Raw genomic sequence first — 5,276 nt, forward strand, 5'->3', positions numbered from 1 at the left:
TATCAGCCATGGAGAACCACAGGTGGGTCGAAAGCTGTCCTGGGTAGCAACTTCTATCAAAAGGTTAGATATTGGGTAACAACTCTAATTGTGTGGGCATCTTGTTGATTGCGCATTTCTTTTGTTTGTTTGTTTGTTTTTTGGGGGGGTTGTTTTTTGTTTTTGGTGTTTTGTTTTGAGACAGGGTTCTCTATGTAGCCCTAGCTGGGCTGGAACTCACTCTGTAGACCAGGCTGGCCTTGAACTCAGAAATCTGCTTGCCTCTGCCTCCCAAGTGCTGGGATTAAAGGCATGTGCCACCACCGCCTGGCAGAACATATCTAAATAAATAAATCCTTCAGCTAGATAATCATGAAGCTTTAAGAGTCTCATTTCTACTGTACTTCAAGGACGGCAGATAGTGTCTGGGGTTCAGCAGAGCTTTGTGGATGCAGCGTGGGGGACGGCTCTGCCAATCCCCCATACTGGCATCTCATGGGTGCCAGGGTCTGTGCATCTAGCTAGCCAGAGTCCCAGTCAGAGCCAAGGAGCAGCGAGAACATGGTGGCTGCTTGGGAACAAGCCCGACAGGGTGCTGTTTTCTAAATATCACCCCTACAATCAAGAGTCAGGGAAAGTTGTCGCCTTCCTTCTTTCCTGCCTCCCCATCCCCTGGTGTCTGTTTGCACAACTGGTATCTTTACCACATCCATTTCTTTGCACAGAGGGTACCCCCCCCCCCCGTCCTGAGCTCAGAAAGCCACTCCCCAAACATATCTCAAGAAAAATTGCATGTCCCAGGCCTCCATTCCCTCCCATGACATGGCCCCTCCCTCTTGATCATATTTTCAAGCAAGTTTTTTCTCTGGATTTCCTATCCATGTTGGGAACAAATGACATGCTAATATGTTCAACTGATACCATATGTGGTGGCTTTGGAAGGAGGTGCCAGACCGTGTGAGGGAAGTAATGGGGCAGTGGAAAGTATCCATGGCAATGTCATCCTGTTTAGCAAACACACTTAGGGAGTTGATGCTGAGACAATTGAACATAACACAGGGGTAGACTTACACTGGTACAAGTTCAGAGCCAGGATTTTCCACTGGGCACGGTGAGACAAAAATGGCATTTATATACTTTGTGCCCCAGACATCACCATACCCATGAGGTAGGCTTTCCCAGACCGTGCCTATGTATCCAACTGTCTCATGTCTTCAGGGAGTAGCCACAACTCAGGACAGTATCAAATTTCAATTAGAAAATAGTCTCCATGTCTTTTCCCTGCAGTGTGTTGGAACATGCCTAATTCACCAAATATTTCATCTTTATTATTGTTTCATGTGTGTGTGTGTGTGGGGAGGATTATGTAAGTACTTTAAGACAGAAACATTTATAAGAGAAATGAAGCCTTCTGTGTAAACCAAAAATACTCAGATAATGGGAGCAGTGCTGTGTTGGGAGCCGCCTCTTAGCCGAAAGTGGCTATCATCTTTACAGCCATCTCGAGCCATATACCCTGACAAGAGACTTGTTTTCAACAGCCTGCAATAGCTGAGCGCACTCTGATGAACATCTTGTTACACTGTTTAGTGCCCCCAGCTGCAAAGTGCTCCTGGTATCCATGGCTACAAGGCACGTGACGTAGTGGCTTCAGTTGAGCTTGTCCACGAGGGCAAGTCACATGGTAAAGGGTATAAATACCCAGGATTTCCTTTCTATGTGTGGGAGGGAGGAGGTAGAAGGTAGAAGGTGGAAGGTGGAAGGTGGAAGGTAGAAGTGGGAGGTGTCGGGAGACTGAAGGAGTGAGGAGAATATAGAAGAAGAGAGGAGATTAAAGAAGAGACTTGAAGAGACTCCACCGGCCTCTGTCTTGTATCTATCTTTTGCGTCTCTCGCCCCTTTTTCCCCCTTCCTCCGTCCCCACTCTCTCTCTTGCTAGACCCTGACCTGCGGACCGGAGCAGCAGAACCGGCCGGCCTTTACAAAAGTAACAGAACCTGACGGCGGTTACAAAAGAAACGGCCGTTACAGTGCTGATGAGAAGCTCAGTCCTTGGGCACGTCTCACTGGTGATGTAGCAGTCATACTATCCATCAACCGCCCCCTTCCAGTGCCCAGCATCGTGTATCCTCTGCACCCTGCGGCTCAGAGGAATTACCTGAAGATTATGTCTCTTGACCAAACTTGGCCCAGGAGAAAAGATCAAAAGCAATTGCATGACGCAGTTCTCTGGTGGAAAATGGAAGGGCTGTGTCAGTCCGTCCAGAGTGCTTGAATGAAGCACTATAAACCCAGTTGCTTATAAACAACAGCGATTTATTTCTTGCAGGCTGGACGCTGGGATTTGCAAGATCAAGGGGCTGGCAGATGTGGCGTCTGGTAAGCGACTGGCTGCTCCGGGTTCACAGAGTGGAGCCTTTTCACTATGACCTCACATGAGCCTCTCTTCCCATTCATGAGAGCTCCAGATCTACACTTTAACCACCTACCAAAGGCCCTACTTCTTAACCCTGTCATGCTGGGTGGGAGTGGGCTATACATTCAGACCTCAGCAACCTGCTCTCATGACAGTAAAATCAATACATTTTATTTTCATACACATAAGGAATATCTGAAGAAATTAGAGGGTGACAGATTTCTCTCGAGGACTTGAACCTTGAGTCGCTCCCAAGTTATCCACCTGAGTTTCTGTACTACAAAGCTCTGAGGACATGTCAGGGCTTCTAAGTACAGTGAGTGACCAGTCTGTAGAGATCTGTGTAGTTATGACAACAAACACCATGGTTAACTTTAGACAGCCCATGGTTAGAGGGGGTGCTTTTTCCTGGTCATCTGTGTTAGAACTTCAGTAGAAACATTTCTGTTTGAAATACTATAAAAATGTAAAAGCTGTATATTATCACAGTTCCCTGGAAGCTTGTGATGCAGAGGACTCTCCTCACACCAGAAATGCGGCCATCCCCAGTTCAGCTGGACCACTCACCAAAGGCAGTCACAGCTGAGCTGGTTGATGGTTGATGTTTGTCCTAGAACAAGGCAGGTGAGACCAGGGGACTCTCTCCTGAGAATCCTGCAAACCATTTGCATGTAGTCCTGGCCCTAACTGCTTGTGGCCTCAGGATCTCTGAGATACAGGTGGGGAGGGGTTAGAGGAAGGGACTCTAGCTCCACAGCCATAGGAGAAACATCTTCCATGCTGGGTGCAGGCCTTCTAGTGTGACAGCTTTAAGGGTACTCTGAGGCCAGCGGCTCCTCCCTGTCAGTGAACCTGACCAACTCTGCTTCCTCAGAGTGAACTTGGGCTAGGGGTGCTTTGGTTTGTCCTTGAAACATAGAAGAAAAGTAGACATTGTTTCTATTGCCTGGAGGGAAGAAATTTTAGCGATACCAGGGCTAATACATTGCAGTGTGTCCCCAAGTCTATGGTTTTTCTGTGATTCAAACTGCTTTCTGGTCACCTAGATATCTATTTTGAATGCTACAGTGTGCTAGGGAAAACAACGTGCCTCCCACAGATCACCAAGCAGAGCTCAGAAAGCAAAGTGTGTGACAAGCACTCAGCTGATATTTGAGATCATGGAGACCCCGCGGAGTGCCAGTACCTAGAACCAGAAAAGCGATTTTTTAGTTAAGGACACCTTTGTCTTCTTTTCTGTCCACCAGTCATTCTGCCAGACTGAAAAAGGCTTTTTGAGGTGGTCTCATGTGGAAGGACACTAGTCGGGGAGGCTCCTTGCAGCCAGGAGCAAGACAAGGAAGCATATTTGTCCTTCTCTGTTCCCGCACTCGCACTCAGAGGTGATTTCCAGCCTCTTTCCTGTTAGCTTGCAGTTCAGTCTCCCAGCCCAGGAGGGCGCTCTTACCCACCAGAGCAAAGTGAAACAGCCTCTTCTTTGTGCAGCCAGAAAATCAAATCGAGTCATTATTTGGCTTAGGTTGTCTTCTGATTGGTTTCCCTCCAGACCTCTCGTGTCGGGTCTTCATTTGCCAAGTTACTGAGAGAAGAGTCTCTGGTCTATGGTTCTGCCTTATTCCCCTTGGTCACGTGAAGGGGGTGTATGGGGTGGAGATGAAGGCTGGGAAGCCAGAGGCCACGTGGAGCAGGACATAACTCACTTTATCTCGGCAACACAGGCATTTGTATTGAGAAGGGCATTCTTCCTCCCTAGGAAAGAACATCTGGAACATTCTTCCAAATGAGGATCAAAACAATGACTTCAGATGAAGCAGACTCACTGGAGTAAACACAGCCCAGAGGATCCCGTGAAGCAGGCTTGCCTGAACTCTGCCAGAGAGCAGTCTCTGGGGCTGAGAGTTCAGGCCAGCTCAGAGTTACACCCCCAGTCTCTTGAAAAAGGCTCTGAACCCGTGGGATACTACTGGGAAGGGCCCTAGGGAAGGTCTCAGTTGCCACCCAAGAGCAGAAAGGACCCTATGACAGACAAGGCACCTACAGCCTTCTGCCCCAGGACCTTATTCCCTTCTCTCAGAATGCCTGCGTATTTGGCCGTCTGCCTTGCCCTGGACCAGAAATAAAGTAATCACATTTGTTGATTAAAAATCAGCCTATCTGCAATATAAATATTCCTTTCACGTAGCTACGTTGCTCTGTCTATGGAGCATGTAGTCTGCCGTGTGTCACTTTTCCATCCCAGGGCAGTTCTAACAGAGTCCCAGCTACTCGACAACATCACCTCCGGATTTCTCTGTGATTTATGTGGCCATGTGGCCAACTCCATGTACAAATGCAGATTCTGAGCGAATTCTCATCCCGGATACAAGTGAAAGTTAGGCAGCTAACTCCGTCAACAGTTTGTTTTATGTCTTCGGACAGCACACTGTCAACCAGATGTCCATATATCCAGGTTTGTTATTTCGGTCAGTGGCACGTGATGGCTTCAGCTGAATATGCTTCAGTAATTAATTCTGAATAGAGTATTCTGCATTAAGTCATGTCATGGCTGCTGTGGGCAAGAAAGAAGCAACAGGGTCTATTACTTCCGCCTGGCATCTGGGCACTCTTAGTTACAACAAATCCAAGCAACCAGTGCTCACACAGCTATGGATGCACACACACACACACACACACACAAAAATCATTTATATATATATATACACACACACACACAAATCATTTATATATATATACACACACACAAATCATTTATATATATATATACACACACACACACACTCACATACATACATACACATGGACATATACACAAACTTACACTCATACATATTTACATGCACACACACACATATATACATACATACATAAACATATTAAAACA

The 5,276-nt window shown here is 46.9% G+C and overlaps 1 long non-coding RNA gene across 1 annotated transcript; it reads left to right on the plus strand.

Moving 5' to 3' along the window:
* The first annotated feature begins 1,922 nt into the window (after positions 1-1,922).
* LOC114624976 lies at positions 1,923-4,504 on the plus strand. The gene is made up of 3 exons (XR_003711986.1): positions 1,923-2,358; positions 2,885-3,019; positions 4,149-4,504. It is a non-coding gene; the product is annotated as an uncharacterized LOC114624976 (long non-coding RNA).
* The last annotated feature ends 772 nt before the right edge of the window (positions 4,505-5,276 follow it).

The sequence above is a fragment of the Grammomys surdaster genome, unplaced genomic scaffold, assembly GCF_004785775.1.
Source record: "Grammomys surdaster isolate TR1022 unplaced genomic scaffold, NIH_TR_1.0 211, whole genome shotgun sequence".
Classification (NCBI taxonomy): domain Eukaryota; kingdom Metazoa; phylum Chordata; class Mammalia; order Rodentia; family Muridae; genus Grammomys; species Grammomys surdaster.